The 26,622-nt window shown below is 40.1% G+C and overlaps 1 long non-coding RNA gene across 1 annotated transcript; it reads left to right on the plus strand.

Annotated features, from left to right (window-relative positions):
- The first annotated feature begins 1,445 nt into the window (after positions 1–1,445).
- LOC120441390 lies at positions 1,446–5,034 on the plus strand. The gene is made up of 3 exons (XR_005614045.1): positions 1,446–1,478; positions 4,587–4,754; positions 4,874–5,034. It is a non-coding gene; the product is annotated as an uncharacterized LOC120441390 (long non-coding RNA).
- Positions 5,035–26,622: the final 21,588 nt, after the last annotated feature.

Below are 26,622 nucleotides of genomic sequence, written 5' to 3' on the forward strand. Positions count from 1 at the left end.
TAATAGATATTAAATTATGTAATGAAAAAGAAATGTTTTTGAAAATGTCTGTTTTGCCATTTGTTTGTGTTTTTTAAAGTGTACCCATCAAAATTTCAAAGGTTTCATCAAAGTGGACTAGGAAGGCACTGACTGAGAAACATCCCCTGCTCCATAATTGGCACCTTCAAGCTCAATTGAAATTCTCAGCTACCAACATGATCGAACCAGGTGCCTTCAGGAGAAATGTTTTATATCAGACGAAAGAAAGATTTAGTTATTTTGCCACACTGACAAGCGGTATGCTTGGAGGAGTACAGGTGAGGCTTTCAAACCTACGAACACTGTACCGACTGTTAAGTATTTGTGTTAAATCACCTACCCGTGGTACTGGTACATTGCACAAAGTGGTTAGAATAATGAAAAAGGAGGAGTACCTCCAAATTCTTCAACTTCACCTCAATTCAAGAGCTAGATGGTTAAAACATGGACATAATTGGGTATTCCTAAAAGACTCTGATCCCGAACGTACATCAAAACTGGTTTTGGAATGGATTAAGCAGCCAAACATTAATGGCCTTTTCAAAGCCCTGAACTCAACCCTATTGAAAATTTGTGTATTACATTTAAAAGTTAGTTGCCAGGAAACCAACCAAATTAAATGAACTTTACCACTTCAAAGATAATATCAAATTTCAAATATCCAGTCAGAAACTTGGTGATGGCTAGAAAAAGTGCAACTTGTTAAGTGGCATTTAACCATATACTATAGTAGGGGTGTATGTGTACATTTGCCAATGTGATATTTAAGACTTATGCTGTAGGATCATTGCACCCTGGGAAAAGAACAGTTCAAAGAAACAAGTCCAAACATGTCAACAGACTAAAATGACCTTAATATATCTTATAATATATTATTTCCCATATTAATGTCTAATTTATAGCCACAAAAGTTGAATTACCATATTTTCCGCACTATAAGGCGCACTTAAAATCCTTTAATTTTCTCAAAAACCGACAGCGCGCCTTATAATCTGGTGCGCCTTATGTATGAATGTAACAATCAAGTTTAACATCCAGGCATCCATGAAAACAGAATTTATTAAATATAACAGAGTTAGAAGTTAGCAGAAAGTTAGCTCGCTAGTTTCCACCTAAACATGATATAGCATGTTCTGACTGAGAGAATTCTGAAAAAAATAAAACGTAAAGCTCTGCTATCACTTCCAACATAAATGAAGACGAAAAACTAAACAGCAGTGACTTTTTTAGGGTTACTGAAGTTGGGCTAGCTGGTATATAATGATGTGCTAAATGATCGCTAGCGACACAGCTATGTTAGCATAAAATAAACACAGTGAAGCTGGAGGATGAACGCTAACTTTTTTCCACTCGATTAGTTAACGTGAGGGTTCTCGATGCAATCGCATGGCAGGATGCTGTAAACGGACCAAACTTCAGTCAGGAGAACAACTGAGATAATTCATCCACAATATGAGGTTAGTCATTAATATCCTGCAGCAACACGGGAACAGAGTAGCTGCGAGAGAATTCAACATTAATGAATCAATGGTACGGAAGTGGAGGAAGCAAGAAGAATGAGCTGAGTAACGTTTGACTTATCTGACTGTTTTGTTTCGCTTAATGTGCCTTGTAATCTGGCGCACCTTATGGTCCGAAAAATACGGTAAGCATTACAAATTATGATCCCATAATGCTGCCTGGCAACCACCTAGCACAAATTACACATTTTTTAATCATATAAACAAACTCTGCCACTCCTACATATTGACCTCTAGTATGTTTACATATAGCAGTTTTCCAACAGCAAAAACAGGTAAAACAACACTGTATAGGGATTTACTGGTGCTATTAAAATGCAGACAAATCAGGATTTGGCAACCTAGATATTTAAACTCAAGGCTTAAAGGCTTTGGTGTCTACTTTTGTTCCTAATTGTTCCTGTCTTGGGGAGGCAAAAGTGATAGAGCAAAAAGTATTTCTTTGTAGTGGAGTAAAAGTTGAGTTTTACAAAGACTCAAAATGGTGCTTCATCAAGCTTCTTCAATCTTTCTTTGTCTTTTTTGTCAACTTGTTTGTGGTGTTTACCTTTCCGGTTTAGGTGAACCTTTAAGCCAGTCAGCGAATAAAAACAGGTTATAAGATAGGGGCAATCTTACATTTTGGAGGACTGTACATATGTTGGTAAGTTCCCATAATGCTACAGTGTTGGTATAGAGTTACACAAAGGTACAAGGAACCATAAATCACTCTTGAGAAATAAGTACCTAGGTTTATTTGGCAAAAACAAATGTGAAACTTATCCAATATTCAGAGCAGGAATGATAAAAGACTTAATTACTTTATAAACATTTACAACCTAACGACTACAGGTTTGCCAAAAGTTGCAAAACTATGTCATAGTTTCCTATATGTCAGTCTAAACATATGAAATATACACGCGTGCACTAACACATAAAATGTCATGAGCTACAGAAAGCATCCTCATAAATGGTGACAGAAAGCCGATGCTGGAAAAAATACGGAGAAAACTGCGTTACATGCAGTGCAGCAGTAAAGTGCCTCCTCACCACCGCAAATCTTATACAAGTCTCTGAAAACAGTTTGTATCCCGCAGAGTGATTCTTTTTACACTGGAGTCACCTGCCTGATACCCTTCAGCCATTTTCCTCAGAAGCTGTCACACATGCCAGCTATAATATATGGCTGCACCAATGAGAACAGCTGTAGCCAATCTCTATCCTCTCTCTCCTGTAGCCCATTGCCTGTCCAGCATAAAATAATATATCAGGATTAATTGATTTCCTGTCAGTCTCATGGAAAGGAAAATAAAACTTCGTGTAGTCCATTTCCTGCAGCATTATAATTTTGTACATGACATGTAATTTAAGTTTTTTAATTATGCATGAGACTGAAAAACAGTGACAAACTGTGCTATCGCCTGGCCCAAGGCCACAGCTCTGGCCTTTGTATTCGCTGAGACAACAATAGCAATAACTTAAGCACACATAAATAATATATTGATGCATTTAGAGGCTACGCATCCCTGGACAAAAGCCAGTACAAAGTCAGAGTGTCAAGGTCAAGGGTTGGCTATTTGTCTTAGAGAAATGACACTTATTTCGAGCACATGAATCATCAAACGCTCTGTCTGATGCCAAAAAGTCAAGAACAGGAAAGTCAGGATTCACTGCGATTCCCAGCCTGTGACAGGAAAACAGATAATGCTCCAACATAACTCTGAAACACTGGAATAATCTTCTCCCGCAGAGTACAGCAGCATTAGACAGAGAATATATTTCAAAATCTGTTTATGACAAAAGCCCCGGCCTCGTAAAACAAAAGGACAGAAAAGTAAAAGCCCAACATTAAAGATTTACGCACAACAGCGTTTGTGCTCAGCTCCTTTCATTGTTCACTGGATTAATGAGTGGTGGAGAGAATGAGCAAGCATTTCCCTAAGTCGAGCTAAACTAAAGCCAGAGATAGAGCAGGGGAGGGAGAGAGCAGCAAACAGGGTCATCAGTAGGCCAGGGTCTTAAATCAGACCAAAGGCCGGCCCCGGTGTCAGCCCAGGACCAGAGGGAGAGGAAGCTCTTGAAAACAATAAGGAGGGGCTGAAAGGAGGCCTATTTGTTGTGGATTTTTTTTTCTTTTTTAGCCATTACCAGCTGGGCCTGAAAAAGCAGCTGGACAGAACGAGGCTAAAGTGTGCACATGCCTCTGGGTCATAATGAACTGTTGGTTATTCTCATACAAATGGCATGAGTTTAACGAGGTATCATGCTGAAAATGATTACAGACTTTATTCATTCAAAATGCTCCAAAAAAGCTGTTTCAGTGATTTATTTGATAGCTGTTGTTTTCTTACCCCTGCAACGGCTTCACATCTGCAAACTGTCTGACTCAAACTGTCCTGTGGCTAAAATTACGATGTGATAAATTGCATCATGAAAGATTTAACTGCTCTGACATTAAACAGCGTTCACAGCATAATGTAGTGGTATTTCACCGCGGATAAATACAGCATATCTCCCGCTTTGTGTGACATCTGAAAGCATTTTAGGAACATTTAGTGCAACTCTCACCATCCTTTCTGTGCCGCGCAGACACATGCATCATCTTCTCTCCATCTTTCCCGCTTGGTTTTATCTGTTTGTTCACAACTACACTCTACGTTCAATGAAAAATGCATGCTTGTATCAAGAGTGCTCCTTCCTAGAGGATCAAAAGGATATGGTTGGACAAACAATCCGATATCCAAGGTTAAGAATACAGGGATAATAAATCGTTTGAGTGTCATGTTCAATTTTCAGGATGGCATTACGCGGCATTATCCATAACAGGATTTAAATTGTTATCAGGACACTGAACAATCCACTTTGCGTCCGGCAAGCATCCTGCCTCTAGTGATTCATAGAGAGGAAACTACTATCGCATTTTCCAGCATCCCGCTGCAGCAGCAGCAGAACACCAGTGCACTTCATGTACTTGGATGATTGGTTGAATAAATTGCTTCCATCCTGGCTGCTGTTGACACTCATGTGGACGAGTGCTATCAGTTTTAATTGTCTTTCTTCCCTCAGTCTCACTCAGCCTGGCTCTGCATCTCCTTCCTGCTTTTCTGGAACACAAGGCCAAAATAAATTAAGTTCAGTCTGAGATTTGGCCTGAACACGCTGCACTACAAGACTGCGGGCGAGAACTCGAACTCACACATCTGCTGGGAGTTCATGGGATCTGCAGATAATTAGGTAAATATTATCAGTAAAAGCTTCTCTGAATAAATAAAGGAATTGACTTTATTTATTCATATTATTTGCATTACTAGCATTTTTAGAACTAACTCTCAAACAAATCATTTTTATTACAGACACACTTTTCAGTCCACGCACTCGTTGGGGCTTCAGAGACTCCAATATTCTCCGGTCACGTCCTTGTTGGTGGAGCAAGTGTAACATCTTCCCCCTGCTTTACATAGGAGGTCAGGCTGGGATGCTTTAACTAGCCAGCAGCTAGTTTGCACAACTTAGAAGGAAGGGAAGAATTTCTTGACTTGACTCAACTATTTATGTTCTAGTTATTACTAGTGGCATGGCCTCTATGATCTTAGGGTGGATGTCAACACAGGTAGCTACATCTTTTGGCTAACTAATAATTTAGGGGTGGCTATAGCTCAAAGTTGGCAATCTTTTCTGTTATGTGTAAATGTTGGTCATAAACCTAAATAGCTTCATTACTATTAAATTACTTCTAAATATGATTTTGAGCAGTGCGTCAAACTACATATTTACATGGTCGCTGAAAGGGATGGTGAGCATGAGGGTCACTGCGGGATGTCCACACGCCTGCCTGTTTTTTAGAATTTACATTACAATGTATCAACTACACATGCGCATATAGCAGCAGACTTCAAAGAAGTATAACAGGAATAAATACTCGGTTGTTGGGTCTGCAGCTGTCTGTGTTTGCAGTGGAGTATTTTCAAGGCTATAGTACCACCTTCTTCTAGTTTAGCCATTTCAAGCAACTATGAACAGCTAAAAAACACATTTTATGAGGCAATACTAAAAGTCCATAACAACAGGCCTGTAGCTTATATATTCATTTATTTAGTTTTATTTATTTTAGCTTTTACAGCAGGAAATGTTTAACTCTCTGTTTGGTTTTCATGACAAGCTAAGCTTCATATTTACCTTGTAAAACTACTATCTTTAAAAAGAATAGAAAATAAAATACATTTATTAGCTATGGTAGCAGTTCTGGTAATGAAAAACTTATTGTAGTTGGGAAACAGCTGAGTTTAAAGGGTGAGCATACTGCAGGGAACAAGGCTATTAAAGCTAATTTTAGGCTTAAGTAAAAGGAAGGAAGCTGTAGAGGAGTATTTAACTACTCTATTTACTAAAACTACCAGTTTTAGATAGACATTGAAGCTACACTTGAATTCATATTTTTGACTTGAATGGTTTCTGCATGAATCATTAGGGACCAAGCAGTCACAGGATAAGCTGGTGCAGGTTTACTTTTCAAAAGCTGTAACACCATAAAAACAAAAGCAAAAAATAACTAAATAAAAAACTATGGCTATGAAGCCAGCCGTGGGGATTGATGAAATTGAGACATTTTTTGTGTTATAAACACATTTCACTTATTAAGTGTTCCTGTATTACCTAATTGGCATGTCTTGGTAGGCATGAACCACTGGCACGGCATAGCATTGATTGACTGTGATATACAGTATCTGCAGCCTACCTTTGTGTTAGAAGCCCCTCGGTTTATTGATTTAACAATCCGTCCAGTTTTCCTACAAAATCTGAAAACAATCAGCGTGCAGTGCAACACAATGCTGGGGTATTAATCACAAAAGGCAGCACTTTATTCACACAACCACAGAATTGTTGCAACAGCTGTTAAGCATTCTGGTAAAGCGAATGATTTATGGCTGTGTAGCAATAACGATGAGGCAGAGTCATTACCATATCGACAGCCTCCCAGATGGATTATCTTCATTGATTACTTCATGGCCTGTTGATAGTATTTGTTTGAAAGGCAAGAGGAAGAAAAATGTGCTTGATGGCCCTGCTCTGCAGCTTAAATGGAAGAAGCAATCTACCAGAAATACTTCTAACCATCTATGGGCTTTTCTTACCGCAAACTAGCATCATAGCTGAGGTTATTTTGAGCTTCTCATACTCTGACGCTCTACAGTTGCCAGATCAAACGAGATGGGAGGTAAATAGTGTGGATGATGAGCAACAGCAAGGAGAGAGTTCACATGTGTAAGATTTCACAGCTAATCACGGGCAGCTCTGATTCATGGAGCACCTTGTTCCACTTGCCTGTATATCATACGATGCTTTTTTTCTCCATCTTGCCACCCAAGCTTCCCATCCTGTAACCTTGCCAAGGTCAGCTGAAGGAAATGATACCGCTACGCCACAAGATTTATGAGAGATTCACTCCCGTTTGTATCTGTGTTTACAGAACACATTGACTCCCACCAAGGAGCTGCTTCCTTCCCCAGTGGTTTACCAAGCAGGAGAGCCCATCTATTGGGTGTCACAGGGTGCATGAGCCCAACACCTTGTCTCCTGTGACAGGTGCTAATTGAGAACCAAACACTGGTTGTATCCAGTTTAAACCTCAAACCTTCCTTTTGCCTTTCAGTTACTGCACAGACATGGATAACCTTGTACACTGATGTAAACCACTGCATCTTATGTCATAAAAAATGCACTATGAAGATAAAAATACTAATAAATGTTGTATGCATGACATGTCAGATGTAAATACAACCAATTTAAACACTCCACCGTGGTCACGAAACAACAAAGACCAATAATAAATCTTCTGATAGGTCTAGTTTTTAGAACTAAATATCTGGTGCATATCTGGTGTAGCCATTATCTGGCTATAGTCAGAATTGCCAAGTTTTTTCGCTAGCACCGGTATATAAGATCAAAAATGTGGGCCTGAAAACCAAACAATGATACCAAAGGGCTCAGAAGAGCCAAGGATAACTGCAGAGTGATAATTCTCTGAGAGTTTGAGATTAAATTGCATCCATTCACAATAGACTGGACAAGGTCCGCATTGATTATTATATGGCTATTTCTTTTTAAATAAAAAAATGTGAGGTAAGGCAATTTATCTGTGGAGCATCTTTCAACAACAAGCCAACTGAAAGTTCTTTAAAAATACTTAAAGGATTACAGTTAAATGAAATGGAAAATAGAAAAATAGGAGGAAAAAAAGAACCAAACAGGAGAAAATGCACATTGCTGCTATGGTGGAGTTAGAAGTATGAATAAATAATCTCAAATGTGATTTAATCATAAGAATTACAACCTTCAAGCTCTGGGTAAAAACAGCTAAGAACTAAAGTTTTGTTTAGGTCTTAAAGTTTGTTCTCCATATTTACTTTGACTCTGGGAGCAGAAAGCAAATCTGCTTAATATTCTCTGAGAGGCTGTAAAGCTCAAAGGGTAGCTGCGGAATAGAAATGCATTGTGAGTCTAAATCTGTAGTCTAGACCAATTCAGTGCTTTTAATCCAGAGGCATTATTATTAAGTATTTTAAAGTATTTGGCACACAAAAAGCCAACGTAAAGATCAGAGAACAGGACTCATGTGATCTCTAGCGTGCTCTTAGTGAGCACATAAGTATCAGTACTCTGGCTTATCAACACTTTTTAGAAAGATCTGTCCCCCTGCAGACAAAGTCACTGATAAGTTTTGATAAATCCTGTTGAGATAAGGACTTTAATTCTTAATATATAATCTTAGTTTGATAATAGTCTGATATATTAGTTTTCTTAAAGAGGTTATTAAACGCTGAATCCATGAGACCAAGATTTATGGATAAATTAATTGTATTTTATAATGACAGAAGCTAAGCATTAATTTTTAATCATTCTTTGGCCGATCCAAACCTTGGCACATGCAAACACTGATTTTCACAATGTGCTTAGCTGGTGCTTGTATGAGACTAAGACCCCCTGGGGTAACAACTACGCAGATCTCTGCATCATCTGCTTAATTACAAATTATAACATTTATTTTGGGGATCCGTAATCGGGTTTAATAGATGTTGAATAGAAGTGGCACCAGAGTGGCGCCTTGGGGAACTCCGTAGGTCACCTTTATCTGCACTGATGTGTTCACTACCCATCAACAAAAATGTAGATTCTATTGTTTTGGAAAGAAATCCAGCAGGTTAGTAGTATCTCAGAAAGCCTGTTTATTATTTCTGCCTACTAGTCAGATAAATGCTTAAGGAAGTAAAAGACTTTTGTACATTTTTATTTTCCTAAATGTATCATACTGACTTAAATCTAAAAATGACTGACTCATAAAAACAGATATAAAGTTTAAAAGAATAAATGTAAGTTTTCATCTGGCACTCTGTGAGTGAAAGGTGATCATCCATGAGGAGATAAAGTAATAGTAAGGATACAGGGGTGACTGGCCTTCACATGTCCTTGGCATTGTAATAAAGGGATAGTGAATGGTTGCGAGTGCATCGCCCCTTGTCATTGACAGGGTGCTGCCCTGCCCCTTGCTCAGAGAGGACCGGGGCTTTAAATTGCTTCCATCTCTGAGACTCTGATTAATGAGAATAGTTCTAATCGGAGTTCTTGAGGCCAACAGCATTAGTCTTAATCTTCCAAGCCCCATCCAGCAGCAACACTGACATTTAATGTAGTGCTAGTGCAATGGTAATGAGAATTCATTCCCCAACAAGGGAGCAAACTCTTCTACAGAACCCCCCACACAGGTCTTGGATTCGGGAAGGTTATTGGACCTGAGTTTCAGGGGTTATTAGTTCTCTTCAGGCCATGAGTTACCTAAAATAACTTGTGTTTTACAGTCCACTTTGAGGCAGGACAAATTAAACCATGCATGAGCACACAGAAGATTTAAAGCTCTTATACATGGCCAGGATACAGTCTGGCAAAATGCTGAATTCAACAAAAGGACAACAATATGACAATTTTCCAGGTTTTCTGAGCTAAAATCCCAAATATTTGGTTTCCAGTTTCTCACATATATAAAGTTCCCCTGCTGGGTTTCCCCTTTTTATTTATTTATTTATTTTTACTCATTGTAGAAATCAATGGATTACAAGGATGATTTTTCACTATTTTTCAGGTAGAGGTTAAAAGAAATTAATAAAAAGACAAGACAAAAACCACTCATGAGTAAATATGTTAACAATGAATTGATTACTTGAAACATTAACAGCCCTTAAGTCTAAATGTGTCATCAGTACATGTGCATTGTTTTTATGAAAAAGTATATTAAGGTTGGATGTAATATGTAGTGCATATGTGAAAAACAGGCATTCATAGAACAATAGAGTAAAACCAGGCAACCTCTATCAACTGAATAAAAGCCAATCCCGCTGTTGAGTGCACTTGTACCGATGCAAACAGTCCTCCTGTGCTCAGTTAGCAGTAAGTAAATTGCTCTGGGATTTGTATTGCCGGAATGCTTTAGCAGGTAATTCCTCTCTGTCTTTCATTTTGTTTGTCTGTGTTAAGTTCCCACTCTGGCCCCATCCATTCTCACATCCAGTTCCCGGCTTTGTCCATCCATCAATGGGCACACTTTGTCAGTGCTGACTTCATCCTGGCGGCTGCAATCACATCCGAGCAGGGCCCGACTGCCACCGGGGAGCTTTTTCACCTCCCATCTGCATCTCCCCGATCTGCTGACAGAGCCCCTGACGTGCAGTGTTTTCTATTGCACAGGCAAGCAAAAAAACACTAATGCTGCACCTCATTTCTTCAGACCACTCTTGGCCTCGCATGGCAACAAGAGAGGAGAGGAGAGAGAGGGAATGAGTTGAGATTGAGAGAGGCAGTGAGTTAAAGAGGGGGACCAGTTTCACGAAGGATTGGCTCTCAGCTCAGGCAACGGCTCAATTTGCCTTTTCTTCTCAAACACATCAATAAACATCACAAGTCGAAAATGTATCACTAATTAAGGCCTGAAAAGCTGCAGGTCATCTGTACTTTGAGGTGGGAGAGAGACAAAGGAGACAATGAGAGAGACAGGGGTGGCAAATGGCACAGATGTCAGTGGTCATTGCTCTGTAGAAGGTATGTCAAACTTAGAGTCGGACAAGGATTGCAATTAGGAAATCTGGAAGTAATATAAAACATGCTTAGCATATTTCAATCTTTTCATTTTTACAGATCTATGTTTGATGTTTGATTTCCAGCAATTACTGGTACTCTTATTTTGAGACAGGATTTAAAAACTCTGGAAAGTTATCATGGAAGATGTAAAGTTCACAAGGTAATGCAAAAAAACAAAACACAGCACACACAGTACAAACTGTATACACAAGTACACACTGTTGCATCAGTGTACTTGCAATAGTTAACTATAATGACTAGCCAGATTATATCATGCCACGTAGCAAAAACTGGACATGGTTATACTTACTGCCCACTAAACTCTTCGTTTTTTATGAGCATTCTTGTTGCCACTATAAGCCAGTTAATCGACTAGCAACGGCAACTAAAACACAAATTAGGATTTGGGATTTTAAATCAAAACTTGATGTTTGATTCTTGAAATACAGGTGACTTTTTCATCATTTAAACATGGATATTTTGTTCTGATTTTTGCTTATAAAAGACTTGATTTGTAAGGCTCAGAGCCCATAACATTAACTTGCAAGAGGATCCGGTTACACTGACTAAACTCTTCAAAGACAATATATATTTAGAGAAATGTATCATACTTCTCGGGTTAATTTGTTGTCTGGGCGTTAGGTTAACAGCTGTAAGGACATGGATAATGCCACTTCAAATGAGTATGTAATATTAATCCATAATATTGGCTTCTGTGGTTCCGTTGTTTAAAAGAAGCATGGATGACACCAACAATGATCTTTGTGGAATAAATTCACACAGCGCCATAATTCAGACTCGTTTACATCAGGGAACACTAATTAGACTGCAGTAGAGGGTTATTAATAGGCTGGACTTTCCAGAATGATCTTGTTATAAATGGGCCCTGTCAAGACTTTCCTCAACCTCCAAATGAGTATTCTCACTTCACTGCCCCCATCCCAAGCATCAGCACCGGCGCCAAATAACAAATGATTGCTATTAACTGCATTGTCAGTAATGATGCCTCAGAACAAACAAAAGTCCATAAATAACAATTTGCTGGAAAAAAAAAATAGCCCTTAAATGAGACAGATATGAAGGTGAGTTGAGGGCCTGGAGAAATAAGGAAGAGGCTCTTATTTGGGCAGAAAAGGGAAAAGAGCACTTGCTGATAATAATGTCTGATCTAGAGAGTGAACATTTGGCTGTTCTGAACCTGCCTGGTGTTTCCTGCATGAGGCTCTAATGTTATTTGCAGATTACAGCTTACTCCACACACACACACCCAAAAAAAATCCTCCACCACACACTCAGCTGAGTGGGCTTAAACAACAAAGCAGCTCCTGCTCAAGTCTTTTACCCGGACACAAAGGCAATTCCTCATATTAATTAAGCCCTGTCACCGACATGCTCGCTCCCTCTCGCCAAGCACATGTCCGCAGCTCTGATATGTGGGCTAAGTGTTTTCCCTGATGCCTCACTCTTAGTCTGCTTTTCGCATAAAGCCTCTAGTGGGAGCCGCTGTTTACAGAGTCAGTTCCACTTACGCAAATCCCCCTGCCGTGTAAACAATATCCACGGCAACTAAACAGAGTGCGGCGCTGGGTGTTTACGGCGTGAAAAATGTTTATCCAATTAAGTGACATTTCAATAACATAATCCTAAAACCATGAAGGCTTTTAACAAGATTACATGACCTACAGAGAGGCAAGAGAGTCACCCGCTCTGCGACATGTGGCTCAATAACATTAAAAGCAGCAGCAAAATATGACCATAATTACTTGGAGTCCCAGTAGCCGGTGCCAGTGGACAACAGTGAAGTGCGCTGCATGTCTGCTACTGTGAAATACGACATTGCAAAGCCCATCATTGAAAGAAAATGAGCTTATTTCTCAGTCAAGAGGATTTTTTGTGTGAAGAATGTTAATTCAGTTGCTCAAAGTGTGAAAAAACCCAAACAAATAAGAATACAACTAGAAAAATATTTGATTCTCTTCATGTTGAAGTCAATGAAAACGTCAGTTGTTCTACAATAAGTCCAAGGTGTGCAGCTTGGGCTAGTACGTCAAAATAATGGGACACATAAACCCGAGGCCTCACGTTATGCACAGAAAACAAATATAGAGAAGGAGGTATCAAAATAATGAAAGATTGTTTATGTATTGTGGCATGAAATGGGAGGGTGTGTGAGAGAGGCTGCAGCGGGGAGAGGTGATGGTGACGGATGGACAGAACTGACAGTGCGGTATTCATCCTGCACGCTAGAGCGCACGTCCTGCTAGTGGCGGTCGACAGAGCAATAAATCACAGGCCCTCCATCCTGTATCTACAGCTTATTACATCCACCATGACAAATAAATAATAATCCCTGTCAGCACAGCTCTTTGCTCAAGGATTGAGTCTGAAAGCGTTTGCTCATCACTCCTATTCCTGAGTGAAAACAACAAAGTAGGGGAATTGAAAGGCATGGTTTACTGGCCCTCTGAAACTCTGAAAAACACATGGAAAAAAAAAGGGACCCAGGCGGCCAAAATAGTCGAAGAATGGAAGGGTGTGGCTGTGTACAATAGAAACACAAAATCTTGTGCCGCTCCCGATCACCGTGGTATAAACATTATGGCACGATTCTCAATAATGGTTGGGTTTATTTTGGCTACTTCATGAATTATAGTGGTGGAAATCTTTATTTACATCCCAATGTTGAGTGAAAGCAGCAATACATCAGTGTACAAGTACTCCACTGCAAATAAAAAAGGTACAAGTAATAAGGATAGTGAATGGATATACAAAAATTATTGTATTACTGAACCCATTTAACCAAATTATAAACATTCAAGTAAGTTTAAATTTTCAGATAAACAAAAAAAGAAGTAAAATATGACCTGTAATGTTTTATTTAAGTGGATTTTTAATATTTTGACCAATTGTGGACAAAAAATACATCCTATAAAATACGATATACCATCTTTACAGTATTATAGTTAAAGTGAAGACAGACAAATTCATAACTTGGCATTTACCCTTGAAGTAAGGCTGAAATAGCTCAATAGGCGACCCACTGTGCAACATTTCTTGTTGGACCCGTGTTGACACCCAACTAGAGCATTATTTAATTTTATTCTGTTACGTTTAATACAAAATGTACTACAAAATCCCCATTAGTTTTCAGGTTGGGTCACTAGTGGAGGCTCTAATGCACTGTATACAAATGTCAAATGTAAGTCACTGATATCCTTCATTTGGTTGGCTACTTAAGGCTATAACAGAGACAAAGAACCATTGACATGCACAACCAATTTAACCAATTTAGAATTACAAGTTAATCTAACACGTGTGTCTCTGGAGTGAAGAAAGAGTACCAGGTACAGTCCACAAGGAAAACTTGCAAAGAACAGGTTCCAGTTGGCCAGTGGATTTGTACTCAGGACCCTCTTATTGTGAGGTGACAGTGGTAACCACCACACAACTGTGCCACCCATTAGAGAGTGATGCATTTATATTAACAAACTATAGCGTGGAGGTCCATCTATCCATCCTAATCACTTATCCAATCTGGGGTCACACAGAGGCTAAAATAAGCATAGGTACTAAAACTATACAAATACACAACACTACATGAAACCCAGACTAAATAAGTGCGTTCACTCTGTGCTACATAACTTCTAGTCTTTTCCTATGTGTACATTTCCTAAAGGTTCCCTAGTAAAGCAGATTATTGAATATTATATTAGCGGTACCCTCCCAGTATCCAGTAAGGGGTCCTGGCTAGGCCCCCCATGCCAAACACCAAGCCCTGGAATGGCGCGGCTACGTCTGCAGCCTGTCCGCAACTCGGACACGACACATTTCACTGCATGTTGTACTCTGATTGTGTATGTGACCAATAAAGCTCATCTCAGTTGATTGGTAATCCACTGTTTCCTGCATTTAAGCAGTAATAATAATAGCCAGATAATGTAGTGGAGTGAGACATAAAACATAATGTGGCAAACGCAGATCCATTTACCTGCTCAATCACAGATGGATGAAATGCAATAGAAATACCCCAAAACTATCCTTGAGTAAGTGCAAGCCATCATGTCTGACAATAAACGGTAAGGAAAATACTTGTGCGTCAGTCCTGGTATGCAGTTTGCTTTCACTTTGTTGCACTCCGCATACTGTACAAGAAGGATGAATAAATCATGAGGCTTATAGAAAGGTTTAAGGGCAGAGGACATCAAAGTAAAAACACAAGGCTGTCAGGTTTTAGCTACATCAAATATAATTTTTTATTGGGATACATCTAGGAGTTATCTAATTGTTTAGTCAATGAATGTGCAGAGCTGCTGGCTGTATTGTTTGGATCAATATAAATTGATTTACATGTGTCTGCAGAGAAACACATCCTCCTCCCCGCTCATCTCCCTCTGCGCCTCCTCCTCCTCCTTTCACATTATTTAGAGGACATGTGCTGTAAAGCTCATTTCAGGCCTTTGTCCCGGATGCCCTCGTGTTTCTGTAAATTGTATAAGACCATTTAATCTTCCTTAGATGAGGAACCATTTACTTTGCACCGTCCTTCAATAAAAATTAAAAGCTCTCATAAAAACAGGAATGAGAGTGGAGCGCCCTCGACTAAATCAAAGAGTGTTGTTCTTTCAAAAGGCGAGCCTGAACACTTCCCGGGCCTGTTTTATTTTGACATTTGTAGATTACTTGAAGTGTTAAAAAGAAAATAAAATGCAGATGAGAGCGCGCCGTCGTAAAGGTTAGCGAACTGTAAATGGAGCTCTCCATCTTCCGTCGTAATGGCTGCAAAATTGTAAATATGCTGAGGGATGTGAGAGTATGTCCTGCAGCTCCTTTCGGGACTGCATAAACATTAATCATAGAATCACTCGGCCATGATTAATCACGAGTACTTGATCACGATGATCTCTGAGAGGAAATAAGGACCTCATTATTGCTGTCTCATAACACTGACTATCACTATAAATTGCAGCTGTCACATACACAACTAATTTTAATCTCAGAAAAGTGACTTTATAACTATGTTTCCCATACGACAGGTGAGAGAAGAGATAAAAGTTTAAGGGTTTTGCTAAGGAAGGAAATTCAATAAACAAAGTACCTCCTTTACTGTTCTCCATTATCTAAATTAGCCAACTGTTTTGGCAACTGACAGAAAACTTCTTATGTCAAGATAATTACCATAATTGCTAATGATTGGCAGCAAATATCAATATTTCTTATTAAAACATGCAGCTGCTCTGCTGACTACCAGAATCACTACTTCGTGACTTTCAAATCAGGTAAAATGAACAATAGTCGAGCAATTTGCAGTGAATGAAAGAAGAGGAAAAATGATGGATGGCAGAATAGACGAAATCAGACATTTAACAAACAAAACACACAATTAAAACGGAACAATAACAACACACACACACACTGGGAGAGCAAAGCAGTGAATACATGGATAGATTTTTGCCTTCTTTGGGCTTTTTTGTTTCACTGTGATGCACGGTATCGAGTATTGCAGAATGACATGATACTGTTGCTGTGTGATAATGCTATTGTATTATCATATTGTAAGTGACTCATTGTGTACGGCGAGCTTCTGGTGAGCTGGCGTGTGTAAAACTTTCCGAGAATATGTCCAAGGATAGGGACCAATGCAATTAAGAGACCAACACATCAGTATTGCCACCATGTAGCACGACGCAGCTAGCATTGCAAATAAATAAATAAGTACTAACTTCTCTTACACTTCTCAGCTATATGTGTATAGGGGATCACTATAATTCTGAAATGTCCCATTTAAGCACTCCTGAAAAACCTGAAAGTCCACGTTAGGCCTCACAGAAGCCTAAAGACTGGTCAGCAACCCTGGTAAACTCTGGTCAGAGAAAAATATGTACTTTTTTATACACTCCCTGTTTGGTTAGTTTTAGGCATACATGTTACTTGGTAGCTGTCAGGAAAAAAACAATCAAGGTTTGCATAGTCAAGCTAACATGTTAAAAAGATGTCCCTTTCCTCCATGTGTCAAAGTGACAACACCAGCGTACATATGACAAGCATGTTTATTTTTTGTTTGTTTAATTTTTTTCACAAAGCCTCAAGAAGTCACGAAGTTTTAAAGTCTAACCATAAGTTCCCTTCTGGTGGTTTTGACGAGGTAGGCAGTCTTGTGATTACACAGTGGTAAATTTAGGCTCAGTTACAAGCTTTTTATAAAGCTTTCAATCGAATAGCTTACTTTAGTAAATAAACTTCTAGGTCTGGATTTGTGGTCGAGCTAAACAGCAGACTGGAAATCTCTGCTTTTACCTTGTTTTCTTTTCTTACTTTGACTGGTCTGAATCCAAATCTGAGCATATCCGGTGACATAATCCGCCTGCCAGGTTTAGTTTCTTGTCAAAATGAACCACGATCGCAGTCGAGCAAATGCTGAGGGCCTGACAACCTTTTAGTGTGTGAGTTAAAACAGTACAGTGCCCAGAAAAACACAAAGCCCAATTAACGTGTTTTTGGGAAACCATCAATCTTTTCCAAGCAAACGTTGTACCTGAATTCTCAGGAAAGAACCAAATTCCACACAGCAAGCGAGTGAATATTTGGACCAGCAGACCACACGTTATGTGCGCTTGACACGTATGATTCAGCTGCTGTCAATCGGTTTATCATTAAATTGGCCACATTATTAAAATCTTACTGGATTATAAATTCCTAAATCCTCTGACTGGAAAAACATGATAGCGATATGAGGATTTCAGAGACTTTCCATGGCATGGGATGGACAGAGCAGAAAGCTCTTGGGTGGGACAATCCTGATAAGAGCTGCTCACCCTGTTACATTAAGGGGGTCAGGAGTTCACAACCCTCTCTTCAACTCTTCAGGCCAGGCTTTGAACTCCTGACCTGCTCGAAAGGGGGAGGCCCTCCATGCACAGTAGCTGCATTTACGAATGCATGCTGACTCTATGCCAGCACAGCGTAATCGAGAGGAATCTGATAAGATCTCGCTTCAGAAGGAGCTGCTCAGCCGGCCCTTTGTATTTATGGGTAAGTCTCATGGTTACCCCTGACCATAAATCAAGTTAATTGGTTTACTGATAAAATGTCTGTCAGGCCCTATTCACATAGTGCTGTGGCACCCCCAGTTACTGTTTAATCTTTGTCCTGCAATAGTTCATCTGTTTAACTGACTGGAGGTGAGAAGGAGTGGAAAAGGGAGTTCTTATCCATAGATGCAAATTTAAGACACTGCTTGGTTGGTTGACCTCACAGATAAATGACACAACTTTCACTGAAAAACAACTGACAACACATGTTAACACATGAGTAGATCACCTTTCCAGGTTATCAGAGGTCTATATTTTTCCCCAATTAATTCAACTGCATTACTTGACAAACCTTCTGATTTCTATTTCTTACATAAATCTCCTCAGTATACCTCACTGGTTGCTCTGATCTTTTCAAAGATGGCTATATCTCATTCTACAGGCTGGTGGTGATAAATAAAAATTGTCTGTAAAGATGTCTGCTTTTAGACTTCTCGGTAAATTGTATTGACTTTCTGGCAAGGACATTGAAGCCCACAGGACTAAACTGTCCCTCGTCAACAGATAGACCACACACACAGACGTTCATTTACCTGTCAGATTAACATTAGGAGCGACTCTGCTCCAGGCCATATGGCAAGGTACCAGGAACAGTACTTGGAGAAAGAAGTACTTGTCTTCAAAAATGTCAACAATCATCAATTCACGAAAACCAAGACACTTTAAAAAGTAAAGGAGTACTAAGACACTTGTGTCTAATTTATATACTATAAAACGGGAAGACTTGTTCTGTTATACTGGGCAGTGTTCTGCTTTAAAACTTTCCCTAGCGCTAGTATCTTTAGCGCAACTTAATTCTGATAGTTCATAGCGGCAGATAATTATACACAAGTTTCTTTCCAAGTAGATCATGTGCTTCCATAAGAAGCTGAGGCAATGCAACGCAATCTACTCTTATTTGGCTGGCGTTGATCTTTGCATGATTAATGGTTTGAAAGGATCCAGAAAAAAGGTCAAACGCAGGAGCTGCTATACGGGGTAATTAAGACAAACATGATTAATAACCCCAAGCTGCCACTGTGTTCTGTAAACAAGATGCAGCCAGATGGGATGCATATTTTGAATATCATACATTAGTTTTCCAGAGCGTAAGGGCACAAAGCTATTGAAGGCACTCTGAAATAAGCTTTATATTAATGTTGCTGAAACACAGCTAATAGCTTGTGATGTATGACGAGAGCGCATTAATGTAACAAACTTTATACCTCATTGAAACTGTACAATCCCTCTAAAAATAGCATTACATCAATGATCGCATTAATGGAATAGAAAAGTCAGTGGACTTAATTGCTCCTTAGCTTTATTGTCTCCAGAATATGAGCTGTAGATAACACGAGTACAGTATAATAGCTCCATCATGGAGACTTTCAAGGCGAGCTGTGATAACGGTCCTGACTGAGAGAGGAAAAGTCTCCCACTCTTATTCAGTCCATTATCTTACTTACTCCCCTCTCTTTCTGCCCACCAGTGTGACTGACAGTGTAGAGGGATCAGGTCCAGCTTCCAGGGAAAGCAGGGAGACAGGTGTCAAAATGGTCCAGCAAGCAAATCTAACCCTCGCTAATCAGCCCTGTTGTTCCTCTGCAATCCACGTCTAGTCAGCAGCTCTCATTCCGTATGAAAAACAATTACGCCGGTTTGAAGTTGAGTGCGCACTAACTCACCTGTCTCTTCTGATAAGTGTGAAGATGGAGCGGTGGGAGGCGAGAGGGAGACGGAGAGGGCAGTGGGAGAGAAGAGAAGCAGGAATCGGAGGCAGAGATGAGTCTGACGTGAAATGTGTTTGGATGTATCGCTTCTCAGGCTTCCCAAAAACAGCAGGGCTACATCTAAAGATATGTCAGACACTTGATTAACAACTCAAGTGAAGAAAGTCAACTAGAAAACACAAACAGCCTGCAATATTAAACGATGGGAGAAAAGATGAAACCAGAAGGATCAGAAGTGCTATTTTGATAAAAGAGAGGTCCTGTCTTCTTTCGTGAGACTGTTTGCTAGTTAGATTAATATTTCAAAACCTTAACGGATTTCAATGACATCTACCCCAAAGTTAGGAAGATCCAGTGAGTGGGTTTAGGTAAAAATTCAAAAAAGATTTATAAACAACTAAACATGGGGTAAGTTAAAGTAAAAGCAAAATTTGGATATTAAAAACATATTATTATATTGTCATTTTTTTAGTAAAGTCAAACAATGTTCCTAGTCTAGGTGCTGATATTTCACCCTGTATGTCAACCAAATGTCACTTTTTAACATTACTGTGCAAAAGTCTTGAGTTCCTGTTCATTTCTTGGAAAATTGAACATAGAGAGTTTTTGAAACAGGAGAGAGGGAGGTCTGGGCTTCTCTGGATGGATGGATGGATGGATGGATGGATGGATGGATGGATGGATGGATGGATGGATGGATGGATGGATGGATTTTTTAAAACTTTAGCAAACATACATTTAAATACATTATATAAGGCAAAATTATGTGTGTGTTTGGGATTATTGTTATGCTGATGAATTAAGCTGTTGCCACTCAGATGCTTTCTAAATGGTATTGCATGGTGGACCCAAATCTAACTGGACATGTCTGTGTTCATAATTTCATCAGTTTAGACAAGATCACCAACACTGCAGTCCAAACAATGGCAGGGCCTCCACCATGATTTACAAATGACTGAAGACAATCAATGTTGCACCTCTCCTGATCTCAGGGAGCTCCTTGCGAATTACCTTGCTGATGCAAAAAATACTATAAAAAGTATCTGTCAAACTGTGTCCTCTTTGGCATCTTTTGCAATTTCAACTAAGGAAACAGAGAGTGGCTAAAGATATGACGATACAATTTAAAACTGGTTCTTTGCTAAATTGTGTGCTATGTGTTGACACATGTTTTGCACAGTACATTAAAATTAAAATGTCAAAATGTCTTCTTTCCTTCAAATTATCATAAAATCTGAAAAGTCATCTGCTGTCTGTTATCGCACATTAACAGGCCTACAGCGTTGGTGGACATGTAGCCAGAGACAACACGCATTAACACATTCATTAAAACGCGCATGAAAAGATGGGGTTAATTAACTGACAATATCCAAGAGATTATTCCCTTACTTCAAAGGAGAATTGCTCCAAGAAGGAGGAGGATACGCGAGCTGGGATGGACGAGGCACCACACAGTCATGTATTGAAATAATAGCTGACAAAGATCCTCAACATTTGTGTCAGTGTAATGCTCAGTGGCACCAAAAGCAGCGCCACTACCAGAGCCTCCGGTTTAATTCGTGGTGATGGGCCTGGGACTCTCTGCGGGCTGAGGAGGCCCACTGATGCGGTCGGCAGTCGGCCCTAATGCACCGGCTTGATGGGAGATGAGCGGGGAGGGGGAGCGGTCGCAGCCAATGGGCACTTGCTGAAGTAAGACCACAGTGACAGTAAGCAGCTGTGAGAACTTTCATTCTCGCTCAACAGGAGTCGGCGCTAAGTAAAAGCGTTTCAGAGGTTTGACAGAGGGGTGTTGCAGAGCTGTGATTAAATGGCAACTATGTGCAAACCTCTGCAAGTAGCTGCAGGTGGACAATAGAGTTTGACCAGTCAGATGAATGCTGAGGTCATTTACGGGACTCTTTTATCCATCATTCCCTTCTTTGCTTTGCATCCAGCCAAGATGATTACTTTTCTTTGACTACGAGGCGTGAATGGAGGAAAATGTCAGCTGCGATTCTTTTAATTATTTATTTGACTACATGAAGTTGCAAGTTTACACATTTCAGTGTGAAGCAGTTTATCCTGCAATATTAAACATAGAAAAACAGCAAAACAGCAGATTTGAGAGGCTGGAAGCAGGATATGTAAATGAAGTCAGCCAGCCTTCTTCTAATCCTCTAGAAAATTGGTGGACTAAATGTTTCAGGTTTTTAGGGCTACGTTATCCATTGATATATGGTAAAATGCAAGGATGCTGTCTAACAGGGGGCATCGTAATCTTACTATGTCCAATTTCATCATGCGGTCTAAGCATTGAATATACAACTACCATTAATATTTACCATCATGCAGCTATGAACCTCTGCCAGCTGGTTAAGATGCTGTTTACATCATATCTGTATAAAGCTAAAGGTATAGTCTATTTGTTATTGTATTTTCATAGAGGAGTATGAAGGACTGAACAACAACAGCTCAAAATCAGCTAAACCAATGAGCTTCTAATCTGCTACCAAAAGAACAGGAGGTCCTCTGTCCATCTGTCATCCAGGGACAGGAAGTGAGGACAGTGGATCAATTAAAAAGAAAAAAACAAAACCGGGCTCACAACACTGCAGCTGTCTTCAGGAGTGAGAAGAGCAGACTCTGACTCCTCGGCTCCTGCTGAGTTATCTAGTTATGTAATTAATAATGGCCAGAAAATTGTTTTTGCTGAACATTCTGATGTCATACTGAAGGTGAACTTTGACTTTTTAAATATGAAATGTCATCAATTTATTTTCATTATCACAAGTTGCCCATGTATTCTTTAGTTATAGACTTCAAAAACTAGAATGAAAACTCTTTCCGAAGTAAGGGTATGTGCCAATTTTAGCTAATAATCTCAACCTGAAAATATATCAGGGACAGTACAACTCATATGTGTTAAGGGTGCTAGCTTATTCTGTAAGATTTAATTATAACCTCACTGGAATCACTGTAGAAACCTGAAGACTGCAGAATGACAACACCATGAGATTATGAATTACAATATAAATTTACAGTCGACATCTATGATGACGATGCTAAATTGCTGTCTAACTTTATTCAGCAGAACTACTTACAATATATTATTAAGAAATGGTAACAAATTGCAGTTGACTGCACTTTAGTGCGTGCAATCTGACCCTCTCAGGAAAACGAGCGATAAAAAGAGCCACAACTCCCTGCGTGGGATGGTTTCACTTTCAGGGTCAGTAGACTTTCCAAAGTAACAAGCCGAGCATATGCCGCAGCAGTTCCCCTTATGTCCCAAGAAAGACCCAATTAATTCATCAATCTGTACACCTCTGTCACTGCCTAGTGCATTTTAGCCCCTTGCCAGCAGAGCTCTATCCATTACCGGCCAGGTTGTTGAGCTCTCTCCTCAGCCTGCCTGCCAAACAGCCATCCAGGGTGGCTGCTGGGTAATTACACATTGCCTTGACAACGCACGATTGTTTTCCTAGCAGTATATTACTTCATTAGTACTTCCCAACATGCTGTATTTTTTTTTTTAAATGTCACATTTTTTTCGCCCAACTCAGTCCAATCTCAACTCGTCTGTATATCATAACAATCATTAATAACTGTCAGTCGGCAGCATCAGTTCAGCACACGGGCTGCCTCATTAGCATGTCCCAGCATTTGTTCTGTGGAGAGGCTGATTATTTTCTACAACAGGCCAGGCCAATTACTTTAGTGAAATGGTATCACATAAATCAAAACTTAACAAGGTGGCAAATTTGAAGTTATCTGATTCCAAGAGATACTGTAACTAATATGTCACTGTCACAAGTGCTCTCTGCAGGTATGCCGCCGCCATACCAAATATATCATCCCACAGGATCTCAGAGGCTTTCTAGAGGAAATTACCATATTCAGAAAAGTGGGTATGAAAATGGGAGGGTTCAAGCAAGCTGGCTTTGGGCAGTGCAGAGGGTGAAGTGGATGGAGAAAGACTGATTCACCCTCTAATGTCTTTTCAGGCCATCTCGAGCAATATAACATTTCGGCTTTTCTTGGAGCTCAGACGTCTCCTTTTACTCTTTACATGATGATGTTCATCCATCACGTCATGACAGCTACATCAAACCAACAACAAACACGCAAACCCAGCAATCTAAAATACGCTGACACCGCACGCAGACACGCAAATACTGAACACTTAAGCTCTGCTCTGAGTGGCCTTTTTGTCTGTTTAAACTATATTTTCATTCTGCTGGGAATTCCCACAACCCAGAATGTGTGATAAAGTACACTTCTGTCCGCTAGGCACTGACACGAGAGCGATTGCAGAAGCTGTGTAAATGGGTTTCTGTTTGTTTGCCCTTGTTTCTTCTCCCTCCACCAACAGAAGCTGCAGTATGTGCTGCACAATGACTGGTTTTTACTCGCTGTTAGTTAAAGAGAGATTACCTCTCACTAAAACATTCACCTCATCTTGATGTCATTTGCTCCATTTGTTTTCCACTGTCTGCAGCACTGCCTCTGCTCATTTCTCATTTTTAAGTGAGGATTGAGGACAGATGGATGCGAACTCAAAGTTTCTGATCTTTAGCAGAAGTTATGGAGGGTTATCTTTGGCTGTATATCTCTGCTCTGGCAGCGCTCCCCTGGTGATGAAGGATTAACCACCGCAGCTGTCTCTTCCCCAGGATGATGCAGTGCAGTGCTCCCCGACACGACAGCATCACTTAATCTTAATGTCCGCTTCTCCAGAGCGGCCGCACAGGACAAAGCCAATCAGCATCACATGCCATGGGGATGGACCTACAGCTTGGCCCTGGAGTTTCTCACCCTTGCAGGCCTATTCATCAACTTCAGCCACACCAATCCCAGAGTTCTCCCCTCGCAAACCACAGCTGAGCCGCCCAGTGATGTATAGGACACTCAGGGAGGGGGGCCCAGGCCTGCCGTGCGCAAGAGAACACTTATCAGATTGCACATTATGCACTGCTTTGTGTTACTGAATGGAAAAAAAGAGGAAAGAGAAGTAATGAATGTACTCAGCCTTCCTTCAGCCCAGACCACCTATTTGCTGTGTTTAAAGAGATATTTGTTCAATAGTGCTCTAGCATTAAGGATGAGGTAGATCTAGAATAATGATCACTGTTCATTTAGATAAATTGCACTCAGAGAATCCATTTGTAAAGATCTGAATTCAGCTGGAAGCAAAGAGAAGGGGATATTTGCTCCACATCCTCCCCAAACTATTACTGGTAATACAGGATGTGCATGCCTCACAGTATGGGGGAAGCTATCTCATAATCTCATGCAGGTTGCAGTCTTTATGATATGAAAACGCACACAGCGACGTATGCAAGACACATGTTACTCATCGACTTGAAAGCAAGAACAAGCTTCATTTTCTGGCCATGCGATGTTTAACATGTAATACTGCTGAAAGGGGGAGGGTTGGGGGGGGCGTGCAAAGCGAAGCACATGTAAAGCATGGAGTTAATCACTGAGAAGAGCGCGCTGCATTGGTGCAATATCAAAGAACAAAGTACGAACACATACAGCTAATCCTTTAAAGTCAAAGACGTTTGATCGAGAGATAATCATGCCCTATCGTGACCCATCCTGATAATATAAAACTACGCTAAACAATATGATGATAGCCTTCCTGTAGCAATGAGAGCACTTTGCCAACACCAGCCATCAACCCCCATTGTGAACCTGATAATAAAGAGATGACACTTTTATGATACCATAATTAACAGTGCTCTAGGATGAAATTAAATCAATATGCCCATCTAATATCATTTTCCCTAGTTATGCAAATCAAACATTCAAAGCCCTTGGAAAGTGATATGAATTGCTTTCACATTTCAGTTCACACATATTATCATATCAGACCTCTTGGGTTTGATGACATGGAGGATGGTGGGGGGAGACTTAACGATGTGAAGACTGCGCTGGGGAGATGAGAGCGACTCTGACTGCTGATTAGCTCGACGAGACAACAGGATGATAATGTGAGTGCTAAGATTAAAACAATTCTCCTTATTTCTAAGATAAAATGGTAAATCACGCCGTAGTGGGGATCAGAGTGGAAAAAAGAAATCTGGAGAATGTTACACATCAGATTTAAGCACCTCTGCTGCAGAGTAACAAAACGTCTACCGCGCCATAATGAGATAAATTATAACTTTTAATTCCCCAGAACACATGCTAGCACCCTTTTTAGAAACGCTGTATCTCTGCAGTGGGAGGTGAGGTGAAAGTATACGGCCTTTCCCTTTATGGATATGAGACAAAAGGGAGGCTGTGATGGCTGGGTGCAGACAACGCTAGCAGCGGCAGAGGGGGTGGCTAATGGCCGTGATTAATGACAATGGGCCAGAGGAGAGCTGGGACACCGGCGCTACATATATCATCCCTTCTCATCAGTCTATGCACCTCTGTGGCCTCTTCTCTGCAAACCGGCACACTACAGCAAGAAAAAAAGAAAACACCTCATCTACTCCCAGTCAGCATACCACCGAGAAGGTTCCAGCGCGAGTCTTTATGGGCGTCGTAGATGATAGCTAAGCAGGGAAATGACATGTAGAATAAGATACAATGAGTAAAGGGGAGGTGGCCGCGTGTGTGATCACTCATGTTTTTCATGAACTGAATACTTCCTGTGCTTAAGTCGGATTTCCAAGGTCTAATCTTCCATATGGAGAGAGATGAGTTATTGGCTATTTATGAATAGAAGTGATGATGAATGGTGCTGCATTTATCTGCATAAGTAACTCCAAGGGCTGGCACAGAAGTTCAGGCAGCTATAATAAACATAGTTTGCACTCAGGGGCAGCACTTTATTTATGAGGCTCTGCGAATAGATATTATGTGGCCATCATAGTTCCCTTCATTCCCTTGAGGACAGGACAGGAAATAGCTCCTATATATGGAATAGATTTAGAGTTTAAACTACTCTGACCAAGCTCAGCACCATCACTGTAATAAACTCTACTCAGGGTTTAGTTATGGCCATTTAATGAACTGCATTCTTATGGGAATTATAACACACTCTGGGACTTGTGGTTTTAATTAGGAGGCACCTTGTTGGATCCTAGTTAATACCTCTGACTTACTGAAAACATGGCAAATTAATCCCCAATTAATACTACAGACAGATTTAGCCATTATGAGACTGCTTTCACATAAAGGGATGAAAATATCCCATATGTT

Source organism: Oreochromis aureus, linkage group 8, assembly GCF_013358895.1.
Source record: "Oreochromis aureus strain Israel breed Guangdong linkage group 8, ZZ_aureus, whole genome shotgun sequence".
Classification (NCBI taxonomy): Eukaryota; Metazoa; Chordata; class Actinopteri; order Cichliformes; family Cichlidae; genus Oreochromis; species Oreochromis aureus.